The 17409-nt window shown below is 44.5% G+C and overlaps 10 non-coding genes and 1 pseudogene across 10 annotated transcripts; all 11 read right to left on the reverse strand.

Annotated features, from left to right (window-relative positions):
* Nucleotides 1-2381: 2381 nt before the first annotated feature.
* LOC141239837 (U2 spliceosomal RNA) lies at nt 2382-2572 on the reverse strand. The gene has a single exon (XR_012305185.1). It is a non-coding gene; the product is annotated as a U2 spliceosomal RNA (small nuclear RNA).
* A 1115-nt stretch (nt 2573-3687) lies between these two features.
* LOC141239934 (U2 spliceosomal RNA) lies at nt 3688-3889 on the reverse strand (annotated as a pseudogene).
* Nucleotides 3890-6334: 2445 nt separating this feature from the next.
* LOC141239832 (U2 spliceosomal RNA) lies at nt 6335-6525 on the reverse strand. Its single transcript, XR_012305180.1, has one exon. It is a non-coding gene; the product is annotated as a U2 spliceosomal RNA (small nuclear RNA).
* A 1116-nt stretch (nt 6526-7641) lies between these two features.
* On the reverse strand, nt 7642-7832 carry LOC141239732 (U2 spliceosomal RNA). The gene has a single exon (XR_012305084.1). It is a non-coding gene; the product is annotated as a U2 spliceosomal RNA (small nuclear RNA).
* A 1115-nt stretch (nt 7833-8947) lies between these two features.
* On the reverse strand, nt 8948-9138 carry LOC141239733 (U2 spliceosomal RNA). Its single transcript, XR_012305085.1, has one exon. It is a non-coding gene; the product is annotated as a U2 spliceosomal RNA (small nuclear RNA).
* Nucleotides 9139-10253: 1115 nt separating this feature from the next.
* Nucleotides 10254-10444, reverse strand: LOC141239734 (U2 spliceosomal RNA). The gene has a single exon (XR_012305086.1). It is a non-coding gene; the product is annotated as a U2 spliceosomal RNA (small nuclear RNA).
* A 1116-nt stretch (nt 10445-11560) lies between these two features.
* On the reverse strand, nt 11561-11751 carry LOC141239736 (U2 spliceosomal RNA). Its single transcript, XR_012305088.1, has one exon. It is a non-coding gene; the product is annotated as a U2 spliceosomal RNA (small nuclear RNA).
* Nucleotides 11752-12867: 1116 nt separating this feature from the next.
* On the reverse strand, nt 12868-13058 carry LOC141239860 (U2 spliceosomal RNA). The gene has a single exon (XR_012305207.1). It is a non-coding gene; the product is annotated as a U2 spliceosomal RNA (small nuclear RNA).
* A 1115-nt stretch (nt 13059-14173) lies between these two features.
* Nucleotides 14174-14364, reverse strand: LOC141239737 (U2 spliceosomal RNA). Its single transcript, XR_012305089.1, has one exon. It is a non-coding gene; the product is annotated as a U2 spliceosomal RNA (small nuclear RNA).
* A 1116-nt stretch (nt 14365-15480) lies between these two features.
* LOC141239891 (U2 spliceosomal RNA) lies at nt 15481-15671 on the reverse strand. Its single transcript, XR_012305238.1, has one exon. It is a non-coding gene; the product is annotated as a U2 spliceosomal RNA (small nuclear RNA).
* Nucleotides 15672-16786: 1115 nt separating this feature from the next.
* Nucleotides 16787-16977, reverse strand: LOC141239876 (U2 spliceosomal RNA). The gene has a single exon (XR_012305223.1). It is a non-coding gene; the product is annotated as a U2 spliceosomal RNA (small nuclear RNA).
* Between the last annotated feature and the right edge of the window lie 432 nt (nt 16978-17409).

The raw sequence follows: 17409 nt of genomic DNA on the forward strand, positions 1-17409 counted from the left end.
ATTACTTACAGCACCTTCCTTTTCATCCTGACTGGAGGACTCACTTTCCTCCTGATCTTCTGACTCCCTATCCACCTCCACTTCTTCTTCCAAGCTAGTATTTTCAATCTCAACGTCTGTGATATCACTCTCAGTATCTTCTTCCATATGATCACCTTCTTTTCTTATATCTCTTATTTGTTCCTCCTTCTTTTGAGATATGTTCTCTTCCGTTTCATCATGGGGGGCAGCTTCAGACTCTTCTTCTTTTCCATCTTCCTTGTCAACTGACTTCTCCTCCCTTTTATTGACGGGACAGCAATCATATAAATGACCACTGCCACCACATAGATTACATTTCTTACTTTTTTCACAATTCTCTGCCTTATGTCCCACTTCTTCACACTTGGCACACCACTGTAATGTACAGGAATCCTTTTCATGGCCATACTGTTTACAACGCCTACAAAACTTCGGCATACCTGTAAAGAACATATCTCCATTAACTGTCCCGATTTTGAATCTACTTGGTGGGAGTACCACAACACCATCCGAACTTTCCTTGAACTTGACCAGGAACCTCCACCTCGTGGTCCAAAAACCATATCGGTTAAACATTTTGCCAGCAGAACTCACTTTCTCACAGTACCGGGATAAAAAGGTCATGATCTCTTCTTCCAATATGAAAGGACTATACATCCTTATTACTATTAGCCTTTCCTTCCTAGGAAAATGCGACACAAAAAAAACACCTTCAAGTATCGAATCTTCCTTCACTAGATCCATTCTCTTCCAAAAGTCAGAAAAGATATCTTCTGAACAAAAAATAACATCATATATCCCTCTCTTCGGGAACTCCAACATAGACAAAACTTGTTCCATTTGAACTTCCAATAGTCCAAACAAAATCTTCTCTACCAAAAAAAACAAGCCAGACTTCTTCTTCTCTGGATCCAAAAAAATAAACCGCACTGCATTCTTCAATCTTGCAAAAACTGGGACCTCTTCACAGGTCAGCATATTTGGGCTTCTCCCGTCCATATCTTCACACCAAAGGTGGCAAAAATCCTCCTCGCCTACTTAAAAAAAGCAGGCAGGCTGATCGCCCCTCGTTGCCCCGGGACTAATCCGGCTCCCCAAAAGCAGCAAGGGGGTGAAGCCGCACTGCTACATGCAGCGATCCCCCGAGGCCAAGGAGCCGGGTACCCAAGGCACCTCTCAGCCAAGACCAAGGCAGCAACCGGTAGATCACTGCACTTGATCTTAGCCAAAAGGCCGAGAAGCGATAACCAGAATTGGTTTCAAACTACGGAGCCACCCAAGGATCCTGAAAAGTCCATTTGTGGAGATGAGCTCCTGGACTCCCGTTAAGAAGACATGTTGTCAACCTCTAGATCCCTTACATGCCTGCACTTTTCGGCTTGCTGCTGCTGCAATCCACGCGTTTTAGATCTGCATAACTCCACCTCTTTAAACACAGCACCTTCACCCCCTGCTGTTCCCACCCGCCTCAACACCGTTGGAAGGGAGGAGAACCAATTAAGGCGGGGGGTGGGGTGGAACGAGCAGCTGTCTACCCTTAGCAGGAGGGCTCCTGATTACATACCTCTCCTGCTGCTGCTGCTGCTGGCTGTCCAGCAGCAGACTGAAGGTGGCTGCTGCTGTGCACAGGTATATAAAGGCTCAGAGCCTATTATGACACGCACAGCCAGCGTTCCATTGCCACATTCCATCTACTGCAGGCAGGATACCTGGCTGGCTGAATGTCGCTGAGAAGCTCACAGAGACCGCCATAAGCAACAGTTTAACAGAATGCCACAGACTAATCAACCAAACTTTTTGGGTTGGGTTCTCTTTTATAGTCTGCAGGCATTAAATGAAAGAAGTCAGTGTTCCAGCAGAAGGAGACAACGTTTCAGAAAAGGCATTGTAGCAAACCAAAAAAGAAATTTTAAGCGCAGCAGAGTAACCAGCGCACATACCTGTTAGCTCAGGTGAGTTTAAAAGGCTGCTGTTGATAACAAGGGCATTTGCTAAATAGATGGTGTGTGTGCAACAATATACTGAAAGGTCAATTATATTGTGCAGCTTATCTCACCACCTGTAGTTATTTAGGTGAAAGCTCCAAAATGCTTGCCTAATATGTCTGTTTATCCAAAAGGAAGTAAAAAGGGAGAGCTAGAAAGATAGCATTGCATCACATTACATGGCAATGCAATGCACAGTTGCTGAAGTTGAACCAAAATGAGCTTGTAATCTGGCTTCTGCAACTTTGAACATGAAAAATCCAATGAGGAGAAGAAAAGCAAAGCCAAAGAGTCCATCCCAAAATCCGACAAACAAGCAAAATGAACAAAAAACATTGAATTCAATTCTTTCTGATTTTAGAAACTGCATTAAAGAAGGGGTGCACCGGTCCTGGAGATACTGCAATACCAGGTCAATGCGTGGAGCGGACAGAGCAAGCTCTTTTTCCATCTCCCTGTTCTAAAAATCCATTTAATATATGGTCCCCAGATAGGGGACGTATCAGATATTAAACTGATAAGAACAGATACTACACTTGATCTTAGCCAAAAGGCCGAGAAGCGATAACCAGAATTGGTTTCAAACTACGGAGCCACCCAAGGATCCTGAAAAGTCCATTTGTGGAGATGAGCTCCTGGACTCCCGTTAAGAAGACATGTTGTCAACCTCTAGATCCCTTACATGCCTGCACTTTTCGGCTTGCTGCTGCTGCAATCCACGCGTTTTAGATCTGCATAACTCCACCTCTTTAAACACAGCACCTTCACCCCCTGCTGTTCCCACCCGCCTCAACACCGTTGGAAGGGAGGAGAACCAATAAAGGCGGGGGGTGGGGTGGAACGAGCAGCTGTCTACCCTTAGCAGGAGGGCTCCTGATTACATACCTCTCCTGCTGCTACTGCTGCTGGCTGTCCAGCAGCAGACTGAAGGTGGCTGCTGCTGTGCACAGGTATATAAAGGCTCAGAGCCTATTATGACACGCGCAGCCAGCGTTCCATTGCCACATTCCATCTACTGCAGGCAGGATACCTGGCTGGCTGAATGTCGCTGAGAAGCTCACAGAGACCGCCATAAGCAACAGTTTAACAGAATGCCACAGACTAATCAACCAAACTTTTTGGGTTGGGTTCTCTTTTATAGTCTGCAGGCATTAAATGAAAGAAGTCAGTGTTCCAGCAGAAGGAGACAACGTTTCAGAAAAGGCATTGTAGCAAACCAAAAAAGAAATTTTAAGCGCAGCAGAGTAACCAGCACACATACCTGTTAGCTCAGGTGAGTTTAAAAGGCTGCTGTTGATAACAAGGGCATTTGCTAAATAGATGGTGTGTGTGCAACAATATACTGAAAGGTCAATTATATTGTGCAGCTTATCTCACCACCTGTAGTTATTTAGGTGAAAGCTCCAAAATGCTTGCCTAATATGTCTGTTTATCCAAAAGGAAGTAAAAAGGGAGAGCTAGAAAGATAGCATTGCATCACATTACATGGCAATGCAATGCACAGTTGCTGAAGTTGAACCAAAATGAGCTTGTAATCTGGCTTCTGCAACTTTGAACATTTAAAATCCAATGAGGAGAAGAAAAGCAAAGCCAAAGAGTCCATCCCAAAATCCGACAAACAAGCAAAATGAACAAAAAACATTGAATTCAATTCTTTCTGATTTTAGAAACTGCATTAAAGAAGGGGTGCACCGGTCCTGGAGTTACTGCAATACCAGGTCAATGCGTGGAGTGGACAGAGCAAGCTCTTTTTCCATCTCCCTGTTCTAAAAATCCATTTAATATATGGTCCCCAGATAGGGGACGTATCAGATATTAAACTGATAAGAACAGATTTTTTTTTTTTTTTTTTTCTTTTTTTTTTCCAAACACTCAGAAATTAAGTTTTATAATCTTAAATCGTATATCACCAAACTCAAGATTTTAGTTCCATCATCGTGTTTAGATATTATATTTATATTTTTTCATTTGAATTAATATATATAAAGTTAAACATAACAATTCCTTTGCAGTTTCAACAGTTTCCAAACAAATCACCACTGACATTACTTCACCCGGTTTCCCAAACTAAATATCCCCTTTTTCTCTTTTACTTTCCTCCCAACAAAACCCCTTAACTTCTTTTCTTCCTCCTCATGCTCTAACCGCATCTGTTCCCTATCATACTCTTCCTCATCATCTCTGAAAGTCACCACCTTCTCCAACACTTTACCCTTTTCCTCTTTTACTTCTTTCTTTTCACCAGATACTTTCCTTGATCCACAATTTTCCTGTACCGTTACCTTTTTCTTCAATTTCACCTTTAAACTTTCAACTTCTTTTCCCTGCTTATTCTCCTCTATAATTATGGCATCAACTTCCTTCTTCATTTTATCACCAATATCTTCCTTTTGTCCTCCAAAGTTCTTTTCAAAAGTTCCTTTGCTGCTTTCCATGTAACAATACCCAGAACTCCCGTTTACCATAATCCTCCCATTATGCAAATTTTCTTCTCCTGTTGTCCACACCAAAAAACGTCTCTTTCCGTTCCAAATACCAACTTTGTTCCTGTATAATTTCTGAAACTTTACCATCTTACATTTAGATTCCAAAAAAACCATTATCTCCTCTATTTCCACAAACGGATTGTCCATGTAAATTATCACACTCTTCGGTTTCCCCATGAATGATCCACTTACTCCAATTTTCCCAGAATCCTCTTCACTCCAGCCTTTGAAAAAATGAATGCACTTTTCCTCAGAAACTAGAGTCACATCACAAACTTTACCTTGCTTTATTTCTTGCATACAGTAGATATCCTTCTCCAAAACTTCATATTTCCTCAAAATTTCCAGAATCCATTTTTCTTCCAAAAAAGTTTCTTCCGTCTCCCGTTTCACAAAAAAACGTAAGCATCTCTTCTTTTTCCAAAACTCCATCTCAACGATCCGTTTTCCTTCCGTTTTTTCCTTTTAATCCTCCAAATGTTGCCACCACAGCTATGTGTGGCGACAGTTGCCCCCCACAGCTATGTGTGGTGACAAGGTGATCGCCTCTCGTTGCCCAGGGACTAATCCGACTCCCTAATAGCAGCAGGGGGGTTTAGCTCCACCGATAAGTGTAGCGATCCCCCCAGGCCAAGAAGCCGGGTACCCCAAGCGCCTCCCAGCCAAGACCAAGGCAGAAACCGCTAGATCACTGCACTTGATCTTAGCCAAAAGGCCGAGAAGCGATAACCAGAATTGGTTTCAAACTACGGAGCCACCCAAGGATCCTGAAAAGTCCATTTGTGGAGATGAGCTCCTGGACTCCCGTTAAGAAGACATGTTGTCAACCTCTAGATCCCTTACATGCCTGCACTTTTCGGCTTGCTGCTGCTGCAATCCACGCGTTTTAGATCTGCATAACTCCACCTCTTTAAACACAGCACCTTCACCCCCTGCTGTTCCCACCCGCCTCAACACCGTTGGAAGGGAGGAGAACCAATTAAGGCGGGGGGTGGGGTGGAACGAGCAGCTGTCTACCCTTAGCAGGAGGGCTCCTGATTACATACCTCTCCTGCTGCTGCTGCTGCTGGCTGTCCAGCAGCAGACTGAAGGTGGCTGCTGCTGTGCACAGGTATATAAAGGCTCAGAGCCTATTATGACACGCGCAGCCAGCGTTCCATTGCCACATTCCATCTACTGCAGGCAGGATACCTGGCTGGCTGAATGTCACTGAGAAGCTCACAGAGACCGCCATAAGCAACAGTTTAACAGAATGCCACAGACTAATCAACCAAACTTTTTGGGTTGGGTTCTCTTTTATAGTCTGCAGGCATTAAATGAAAGAAGTCAGTGTTCCAGCAGAAGGAGACAACGTTTCAGAAAAGGCATTGTAGCAAACCAAAAAAGAAATTTTAAGCGCAGCAGAGTAACCAGCACACATACCTGTTAGCTCAGGTGAGTTTAAAAGGCTGCTGTTGATAACAAGGGCATTTGCTAAATAGATGGTGTGTGTGCAACAATATACTGAAAGGTCAATTATATTGTGCAGCTTATCTCACCACCTGTAGTTATTTAGGTGAAAGCTCCAAAATGCTTGCCTAATATGTCTGTTTATCCAAAAGGAAGTAAAAAGGGAGAGCTAGAAAGATAGCATTGCATCACATTACATGGCAATGCAATGCACAGTTGCTGAAGTTGAACCAAAATGAGCTTGTAATCTGGCTTCTGCAACTTTGAACATGAAAAATCCAATGAGGAGAAGAAAAGCAAAGCCAAAGAGTCCATCCCAAAATCCGACAAACAAGCAAAATGAACAAAAAACATTGAATTCAATTCTTTCTGATTTTAGAAACTGCATTAAAGAAGGGGTGCACCGGTCCTGGAGTTACTGCAATACCAGGTCAATGCGTGGAGTGGACAGAGCAAGCTCTTTTTCCATCTCCCTGTTCTAAAAATCCATTTAATATATGGTCCCCAGATAGGGGACGTATCAGATATTAAACTGATAAGAACAGATACTACACTTGATCTTAGCCAAAAGGCCGAGAAGCGATAACCAGAATTGGTTTCAAACTACGGAGCCACCCAAGGATCCTGAAAAGTCCATTTGTGGAGATGAGCTCCTGGACTCCCGTTAAGAAGACATGTTGTCAACCTCTAGATCCCTTACATGCCTGCACTTTTCGGCTTGCTGCTGCTGCAATCCACGCGTTTTAGATCTGCATAACTCCACCTCTTTAAACACAGCACCTTCACCCCCTGCTGTTCCCACCCGCCTCAACACCGTTGGAAAGGAGGAGAACCAATTAAGGCGGGGGGTGGGGTGGAACGAGCAGCTGTCTACCCTTAGCAGGAGGGCTCCTGATTACATACCTCTCCTGCTGCTGCTGCTGCTGGCTGTCCAGCAGCAGACTGAAGGTGGCTGCTGCTGTGCACAGGTATATAAAGGCTCAGAGCCTATTATGACACGCGCAGCCAGCGTTCCATTGCCACATTCCATCTACTGCAGGCAGGATACCTGGCTGGCTGAATGTCGCTGAGAAGCTCACAGAGACCGCCATAAGCAACAGTTTAACAGAATGCCACAGACTAATCAACCAAACTTTTTGGGTTGGGTTCTCTTTTATAGTCTGCAGGCATTAAATGAAAGAAGTCAGTGTTCCAGCAGAAGGAGACAACGTTTCAGAAAAAGGCATTGTAGCAAACCAAAAAAGAAATTTTAAGCGCAGCAGAGTAACCAGCGCACATACCTGTTAGCTCAGGTGAGTTTAAAAGGCTGCTGTTGATAACAAGGGCATTTGCTAAATAGATGGTGTGTGTGCAACAATATACTGAAAGGTCAATTATATTGTGCAGCTTATCTCACCACCTGTAGTTATTTAGGTGAAAGCTCCAAAATGCTTGCCTAATATGTCTGTTTATCCAAAAGGAAGTAAAAAGGGAGAGCTAGAAAGATAGCATTGCATCACATTACATGGCAATGCAATGCACAGTTGCTGAAGTTGAACCAAAATGAGCTTGTAATCTGGCTTCTGCAACTTTGAACATGAAAAATCCAATGAGGAGAAGAAAAGCAAAGCCAAAGAGTCCATCCCAAAATCTGACAAACAAGCAAAATGAACAAAAAACATTGAATTCAATTCTTTCTGATTTTAGAAACTGCATTAAAGAAGGGGTGCACCGGTCCTGGAGATACTGCAATACCAGGTCAATGCGTGGAGTGGACAGAGCAAGCTCTTTTTCCATCTCCCTGTTCTAAAAATCCATTTAATATATGGTCCCCAGATAGGGGACGTATCAGATATTAAACTGATAAGAACAGATACTACACTTGATCTTAGCCAAAAGGCCGAGAAGCGATAACCAGAATTGGTTTCAAACTACGGAGCCACCCAAGGATCCTGAAAAGTCCATTTGTGGAGATGAGCTCCTGGACTCCCGTTAAGAAGACATGTTGTCAACCTCTAGATCCCTTACATGCCTGCACTTTTCGGCTTGCTGCTGCTGCAATCCACGCGTTTTAGATCTGCATAACTCCACCTCTTTAAACACAGCACCTTCACCCCCTGCTGTTCCCACCCGCCTCAACACCGTTGGAAGGGAGGAGAACCAATTAAGGCGGGGGGTGGGGTGGAACGAGCAGCTGTCTACCCTTAGCAGGAGGGCTCCTGATTACATACCTCTCCTGCTGCTGCTGCTGCTGGCTGTCCAGCAGCAGACTGAAGGTGGCTGCTGCTGTGCACAGGTATATAAAGGCTCAGAGCCTATTATGACACGCGCAGCCAGCGTTCCATTGCCACATTCCATCTACTGCAGGCAGGATACCTGGCTGGCTGAATGTCGCTGAGAAGCTCACAGAGACCGCCATAAGCAACAGTTTAACAGAATGCCACAGACTAATCAACCAAACTTTTTGGGTTGGGTTCTCTTTTATAGTCTGCAGGCATTAAATGAAAGAAGTCAGTGTTCCAGCAGAAGGAGACAACGTTTCAGAAAAGGCATTGTAGCAAACCAAAAAAGAAATTTTAAGCGCAGCAGAGTAACCAGCGCACATACCTGTTAGCTCAGGTGAGTTTAAAAGGCTGCTGTTGATAACAAGGGCATTTGCTAAATAGATGGTGTGTGTGCAACAATATACTGAAAGGTCAATTATATTGTGCAGCTTATCTCACCACCTGTAGTTATTTAGGTGAAAGCTCCAAAATGCTTGCCTAATATGTCTGTTTATCCAAAAGGAAGTAAAAAGGGAGAGCTAGAAAGATAGCATTGCATCACATTACATGGCAATGCAATGCACAGTTGCTGAAGTTGAACCAAAATGAGCTTGTAATCTGGCTTCTGCAACTTTGAACATGAAAAATCCAATGAGGAGAAGAAAAGCAAAGCCAAAGAGTCCATCCCAAAATCCGACAAACAAGCAAAATGAACAAAAAACATTGAATTCAATTCTTTCTGATTTTAGAAACTGCATTAAAGAAGGGGTGCACCGGTCCTGGAGATACTGCAATACCAGGTCAATGCGTGGAGTGGACAGAGCAAGCTCTTTTTCCATCTCCCTGTTCTAAAAATCCATTTAATATATGGTCCCCAGATAGGGGACGTATCAGATATTAAACTGATAAGAACAGATACTACACTTGATCTTAGCCAAAAGGCCGAGAAGCGATAACCAGAATTGGTTTCAAACTACGGAGCCACCCAAGGATCCTGAAAAGTCCATTTGTGGAGATGAGCTCCTGGACTCCCGTTAAGAAGACATGTTGTCAACCTCTAGATCCCTTACATGCCTGCACTTTTCGGCTTGCTGCTGCTGCAATCCACGCGTTTTAGATCTGCATAACTCCACCTCTTTAAACACAGCACCTTCACCCCCTGCTGTTCCCACCCGCCTCAACACCGTTGGAAGGGAGGAGAACCAATTAAGGCGGGGGGTGGGGTGGAACGAGCAGCTGTCTACCCTTAGCAGGAGGGCTCCTGATTACATACCTCTCCTGCTGCTGCTGCTGCTGGCTGTCCAGCAGCAGACTGAAGGTGGCTGCTGCTGTGCACAGGTATATAAAGGCTCAGAGCCTATTATGACACGCGCAGCCAGCGTTCCATTGCCACATTCCATCTACTGCAGGCAGGATACCTGGCTGGCTGAATGTTGCTGAGAAGCTCACAGAGACCGCCATAAGCAACAGTTTAACAGAATGCCACAGACTAATCAACCAAACTTTTTGGGTTGGGTTCTCTTTTATAGTCTGCAGGCATTAAATGAAAGAAGTCAGTGTTCCAGCAGAAGGAGACAACGTTTCAGAAAAGGCATTGTAGCAAACCAAAAAAGAAATTTTAAGCGCAGCAGAGTAACCAGCGCACATACCTGTTAGCTCAGGTGAGTTTAAAAGGCTGCTGTTGATAACAAGGGCATTTGCTAAATAGATGGTGTGTGTGCAACAATATACTGAAAGGTCAATTATATTGTGCAGCTTATCTCACCACCTGTAGTTATTTAGGTGAAAGCTCCAAAATGCTTGCCTAATATGTCTGTTTATCCAAAAGGAAGTAAAAAGGGAGAGCTAGAAAGATAGCATTGCATCACATTACATGGCAATGCAATGCACAGTTGCTGAAGTTGAACCAAAATGAGCTTGTAATCTGGCTTCTGCAACTTTGAACATGAAAAATCCAATGAGGAGAAGAAAAGCAAAGCCAAAGAGTCCATCCCAAAATCCGACAAACAAGCAAAATGAACAAAAAACATTGAATTCAATTCTTTCTGATTTTAGAAACTGCATTAAAGAAGGGGTGCACCGGTCCTGGAGATACTGCAATACCAGGTCAATGCGTGGAGTGGACAGAGCAAGCTCTTTTTCCATCTCCCTGTTCTAAAAATCCATTTAATATATGGTCCCCAGATAGGGGACGTATCAGATATTAAACTGATAAGAACAGATACTACACTTGATCTTAGCCAAAAGGCCGAGAAGCGATAACCAGAATTGGTTTCAAACTACGGAGCCACCCAAGGATCCTGAAAAGTCCATTTGTGGAGATGAGCTCCTGGACTCCCGTTAAGAAGACATGTTGTCAACCTCTAGATCCCTTACATGCCTGCACTTTTCGGCTTGCTGCTGCTGCAATCCACGCGTTTTAGATCTGCATAACTCCACCTCTTTAAACACAGCACCTTCACCCCCTGCTGTTCCCACCCGCCTCAACACCGTTGGAAGGGAGGAGAACCAATTAAGGCGGGGGGGTGGGGTGGAACGAGCAGCTGTCTACCCTTAGCAGGAGGGCTCCTGATTACATACCTCTCCTGCTGCTGCTGCTGCTGGCTGTCCAGCAGCAGACTGAAGGTGGCTGCTGCTGTGCACAGGTATATAAAGGCTCAGAGCCTATTATGACACGCGCAGCCAGCGTTCCATTGCCACATTCCATCTACTGCAGGCAGGATACCTGGCTGGCTGAATGTCGCTGAGAAGCTCACAGATACCGCCATAAGCAACAGTTTAACAGAATGCCACAGACTAATCAACCAAACTTTTTGGGTTGGGTTCTCTTTTATAGTCTGCAGGCATTAAATGAAAGAAGTCAGTGTTCCAGCAGAAGGAGACAACGTTTCAGAAAAGGCATTGTAGCAAACCAAAAAAGAAATTTTAAGCGCAGCAGAGTAACCAGCGCACATACCTGTTAGCTCAGGTGAGTTTAAAAGGCTGCTGTTGATAACAAGGGCATTTGCTAAATAGATGGTGTGTGTGCAACAATATACTGAAAGGTCAATTATATTGTGCAGCTTATCTCACCACCTGTAGTTATTTAGGTGAAAGCTCCAAAATGCTTGCCTAATATGTCTGTTTATCCAAAAGGAAGTAAAAAGGGAGAGCTAGAAAGATAGCATTGCATCACATTACATGGCAATGCAATGCACAGTTGCTGAAGTTGAACCAAAATGAGCTTGTAATCTGGCTTCTGCAACTTTGAACATGAAAAATCCAATGAGGAGAAGAAAAGCAAAGCCAAAGAGTCCATCCCAAAATCCGACAAACAAGCAAAATGAACAAAAAACATTGAATTCAATTCTTTCTGATTTTAGAAACTGCATTAAAGAAGGGGTGCACCGGTCCTGGAGATACTGCAATACCAGGTCAATGCGTGGAGTGGACAGAGCAAGCTCTTTTTCCATCTCCCTGTTCTAAAAATCCATTTAATATATGGTCCCCAGATAGGGGACGTATCAGATATTAAACTGATAAGAACAGATACTACACTTGATCTTAGCCAAAAGGCCGAGAAGCGATAACCAGAATTGGTTTCAAACTACGGAGCCACCCAAGGATCCTGAAAAGTCCATTTGTGGAGATGAGCTCCTGGACTCCCGTTAAGAAGACATGTTGTCAACCTCTAGATCCCTTACATGCCTGCACTTTTCGGCTTGCTGCTGCTGCAATCCACGCGTTTTAGATCTGCATAACTCCACCTCTTTAAACACAGCACCTTCACCCCCTGCTGTTCCCACCCGCCTCAACACCGTTGGAAGGGAGGAGAACCAATTAAGGCGGGGGGGTGGGGTGGAACGAGCAGCTGTCTACCCTTAGCAGGAGGGCTCCTGATTACATACCTCTCCTGCTGCTGCTGCTGCTGGCTGTCCAGCAGCAGACTGAAGGTGGCTGCTGCTGTGCACAGGTATATAAAGGCTCAGAGCCTATTATGACACGCGCAGCCAGCGTTCCATTGCCACATTCCATCTACTGCAGGCAGGATACCTGGCTGGCTGAATGTCGCTGAGAAGCTCACAGATACCGCCATAAGCAACAGTTTAACAGAATGCCACAGACTAATCAACCAAACTTTTTGGGTTGGGTTCTCTTTTATAGTCTGCAGGCATTAAATGAAAGAAGTCAGTGTTCCAGCAGAAGGAGACAACGTTTCAGAAAAGGCATTGTAGCAAACCAAAAAAGAAATTTTAAGCGCAGCAGAGTAACCAGCGCACATACCTGTTAGCTCAGGTGAGTTTAAAAGGCTGCTGTTGATAACAAGGGCATTTGCTAAATAGATGGTGTGTGTGCAACAATATACTGAAAGGTCAATTATATTGTGCAGCTTATCTCACCACCTGTAGTTATTTAGGTGAAAGCTCCAAAATGCTTGCCTAATATGTCTGTTTATCCAAAAGGAAGTAAAAAGGGAGAGCTAGAAAGATAGCATTGCATCACATTACATGGCAATGCAATGCACAGTTGCTGAAGTTGAACCAAAATGAGCTTGTAATCTGGCTTCTGCAACTTTGAACATGAAAAATCCAATGAGGAGAAGAAAAGCAAAGCCAAAGAGTCCATCCCAAAATCCGACAAACAAGCAAAATGAACAAAAAACATTGAATTCAATTCTTTCTGATTTTAGAAACTGCATTAAAGAAGGGGTGCACCGGTCCTGGAGATACTGCAATACCAGGTCAATGTGTGGAGTGGACAGAGCAAGCTCTTTTTCCATCTCCCTGTTCTAAAAATCCATTTAATATATGGTCCCCAGATAGGGGACGTATCAGATATTAAACTGATAAGAACAGATACTACACTTGATCTTAGCCAAAAGGCCGAGAAGCGATAACCAGAATTGGTTTCAAACTACGGAGCCACCCAAGGATCCTGAAAAGTCCATTTGTGGAGATGAGCTCCTGGAATCCCGTTAAGAAGACATGTTGTCAACCTCTAGATCCCTTACATGCCTGCACTTTTCGGCTTGCTGCTGCTGCAATCCACGCGTTTTAGATCTGCATAACTCCACCTCTTTAAACACAGCACCTTCACCCCCTGCTGTTCCCACCCGCCTCAACACTGTTGGAAGGGAGGAGAACCAATTAAGGCGGGGGGTGGGGTGGAACGAGCAGCTGTCTACCCTTAGCAGGAGGGCTCCTGATTACATACCTCTCCTGCTGCTGCTGCTGCTGGCTGTCCAGCAGCAGACTGAAGGTGGCTGCTGCTGTGCACAGGTATATAAAGGCTCAGAGCCTATTATGACACGCGCAGCCAGCGTTCCATTGCCACATTCCATCTACTGCAGGCAGGATACCTGGCTGGCTGAATGTCGCTGAGAAGCTCACAGAGACCGCCATAAGCAACAGTTTAACAGAATGCCACAGACTAATCAACCAAACTTTTTGGGTTGGGTTCTCTTTTATAGTCTGCAGGCATTAAATGAAAGAAGTCAGTGTTCCAGCAGAAGGAGACAACGTTTCAGAAAAGGCATTGTAGCAAACCAAAAAAGAAATTTTAAGCGCAGCAGAGTAACCAGCGCACATACCTGTTAGCTCAGGTGAGTTTAAAAGGCTGCTGTTGATAACAAGGGCATTTGCTAAATAGATGGTGTGTGTGCAACAATATACTGAAAGGTCAATTATATTGTGCAGCTTATCTCACCACCTGTAGTTATTTAGGTGAAAGCTCCAAAATGCTTGCCTAATATGTCTGTTTATCCAAAAGGAAGTAAAAAGGGAGAGCTAGAAAGATAGCATTGCATCACATTACATGGCAATGCAATGCACAGTTGCTGAAGTTGAACCAAAATGAGCTTGTAATCTGGCTTCTGCAACTTTGAACATGAAAAATCCAATGAGGAGAAGAAAAGCAAAGCCAAAGAGTCCATCCCAAAATCCGACAAACAAGCAAAATGAACAAAAAACATTGAATTCAATTCTTTCTGATTTTAGAAACTGCATTAAAGAAGGGGTGCACCGGTCCTGGAGATACTGCAATACCAGGTCAATGCGTGGAGTGGACAGAGCAAGCTCTTTTTCCATCTCCCTGTTCTAAAAATCCATTTAATATATGGTCCCCAGATAGGGGACGTATCAGATATTAAACTGATAAGAACAGATACTACACTTGATCTTAGCCAAAAGGCCGAGAAGCGATAACCAGAATTGGTTTCAAACTACGGAGCCACCCAAGGATCCTGAAAAGTCCATTTGTGGAGATGAGCTCCTGGACTCCCGTTAAGAAGACATGTTGTCAACCTCTAGATCCCTTACATGCCTGCACTTTTCGGCTTGCTGCTGCTGCAATCCACGCGTTTTAGATCTGCATAACTCCACCTCTTTAAACACAGCACCTTCACCCCCTGCTGTTCCCACCCGCCTCAACACCGTTGGAAGGGAGGAGAACCAATTAAGGCGGGGGGGTGGGGTGGAACGAGCAGCTGTCTACCCTTAGCAGGAGGGCTCCTGATTACATACCTCTCCTGCTGCTGCTGCTGCTGGCTGTCCAGCAGCAGACTGAAGGTGGCTGCTGCTGTGTACAGGTATATAAAGGCTCAGAGCCTATTATGACACGCGCAGCCAGCGTTCCATTGCCACATTCCATCTACTGCAGGCAGGATACCTGGCTGGCTGAATGTCGCTGAGAAGCTCACAGAGACCGCCATAAGCAACAGTTTAACAGAATGCCACAGACTAATCAACCAAACTTTTTGGGTTGGGTTCTCTTTTATAGTCTGCAGGCATTAAATGAAAGAAGTCAGTGTTCCAGCAGAAGGAGACAACGTTTCAGAAAAGGCATTGTAGCAAACCAAAAAAGAAATTTTAAGCGCAGCAGAGTAACCAGCGCACATACCTGTTAGCTCAGGTGAGTTTAAAAGGCTGCTGTTGATAACAAGGGCATTTGCTAAATAGATGGTGTGTGTGCAACAATATACTGAAAGGTCAATTATATTGTGCAGCTTATCTCACCACCTGTAGTTATTTAGGTGAAAGCTCCAAAATGCTTGCCTAATATGTCTGTTTATCCAAAAGGAAGTAAAAAGGGAGAGCTAGAAAGATAGCATTGCATCACATTACATGGCAATGCAATGCACAGTTGCTGAAGTTGAACCAAAATGAGCTTGTAATCTGGCTTCTGCAACTTTGAACATGAAAAATCCAATGAGGAGAAGAAAAGCAAAGCCAAAGAGTCCATCCCAAAATCCGACAAACAAGCAAAATGAACAAAAAACATTGAATTCAATTCTTTCTGATTTTAGAAACTGCATTAAAGAAGGGGTGCACCGGTCCTGGAGATACTGCAATACCAGGTCAATGCGTGCAGTGGACAGAGCAAGCTCTTTTTCCATCTCCCTGTTCTAAAAATCCATTTAATATATGGTCCGCAGATAGGGGACGTATCAGATATTAAACTGATAAGAACAGATACTACACTTGATCTTAGCCAAAAGGCCGAGAAGCGATAACCAGAATTGGTTTCAAACTACGGAGCCACCCAAGGATCCTGAAAAGTCCATTTGTGGAGATGAGCTCCTGGACTCCCGTTAAGAAGACATGTTGTCAACCTCTAGATCCCTTACATGCCTGCACTTTTCGGCTTGCTGCTGCTGCAATCCACGCGTTTTAGATCTGCATAACTCCACCTCTTTAAACACAGCACCTTCACCCCCTGCTGTTCCCACCCGCCTCAACACCGTTGGAAGGGAGGAGAACCAATTAAGGCGGGGGGTGGGGTGGAACGAGCAGCTGTCTACCCTTAGCAGGAGGGCTCCTGATTACATACCTCTCCTGCTGCTGCTGCTGCTGGCTGTCCAGCAGCAGACTGAAGGTGGCTGCTGCTGTGCACAGGTTTATAAAGGCTCAGAGCCTATTATGACACACGCAGCCAGCGTTCCATTGCCACATTCCATCTACTGCAGGCAGGATACCTGGCTGGCTGAATGTCGCTGAGAAGCTCACAGAGACCGCCATAAGCAACAGTTTAACAGAATGCCACAGACTAATCAACCAAACTTTTTGGGTTGGGTTCTCTTTTATAGTCTGCAGGCATTAAATGAAAGAAGTCAGTGTTCCAGCAGAAGGAGACAACGTTTCAGAAAAGGCATTGTAGCAAACCAAAAAAGAAATTTTAAGCGCAGCAGAGTAACCAGCGCACATACCTGTTAGCTCAGGTGAGTTTAAAAGGCTGCTGTTGATAACAAGGGCATTTGCTAAATAGATGGTGTGTGTGCAACAATATACTGAAAGGTCAATTATATTGTGCAGCTTATCTCACCACCTGTAGTTATTTAGGTGAAAGCTCCAAAATGCTTGCCTAATATGTCTGTTTATCCAAAAGGAAGTAAAAAGGGAGAGCTAGAAAGATAGCATTGCATCACATTACATGGCAATGCAATGCACAGTTGCTGAAGTTGAACCAAAATGAGCTTGTAATCTGGCTTCTGCAACTTTGAACATGAAAAATCCAATGAGGAGAAGAAAAGCAAAGCCAAAGAGTCCATCCCAAAATCCGACAAACAAGCAAAATGAACAAAAAACATTGAATTCAATTCTTTCTGATTTTAGAAACTGCATTAAAGAAGGGGTGCACCGGTCCTGGAGATACTGCAATACCAGGTCAATGCGTGCAGTGGACAGAGCAAGCTCTTTTTCCATCTCCCTGTTCTAAAAATCCATTTAATATATGGTCCCCAGATAGGGGACGTATCAGATATTAAACTGATAAGAACAGATACTACACTTGATCTTAGCCAAAAGGCCGAGAAGCGATAACCAGAATTGGTTTCAAACTACGGAGCCACCCAAGGATCCTGAAAAGTCCATTTGTGGAGATGAGCTCCTGGACTCCCGTTAAGAAGACATGTTGTCAACCTCTAGATCCCTTACATGCCTGCACTTTTCGGCTTGCTGCTGCTGCAATCCACGCGTTTTAGATCTGCATAACTCCACCTCTTTAAACACAGCACCTTCACCCCCTGCTGTTCCCACCCGCCTCAACACCGTTGGAAGGGAGGAGAACCAATTAAGGCGGGGGGTGGGGTGGAACGAGCAGCTGTCTACCCTTAGCAGGAGGGCTCCTGATTACATACCTCTCCTGCTGCTGCTGCTGCTGGCTGTCCAGCAGCAGACTGAAGGTGGCTGCTGCTGTGCACAGGTATATAAAGGCTCAGAGCCTATTATGACACGCGCAGCCAGCGTTCCA

This window comes from Phyllobates terribilis, unplaced genomic scaffold (assembly GCF_046119375.1).
Source record: "Phyllobates terribilis strain yellow unplaced genomic scaffold, ASM4611937v1 Scaffold_779__1_contigs__length_684578, whole genome shotgun sequence".
Classification (NCBI taxonomy): Eukaryota; Metazoa; Chordata; class Amphibia; order Anura; family Dendrobatidae; genus Phyllobates; species Phyllobates terribilis.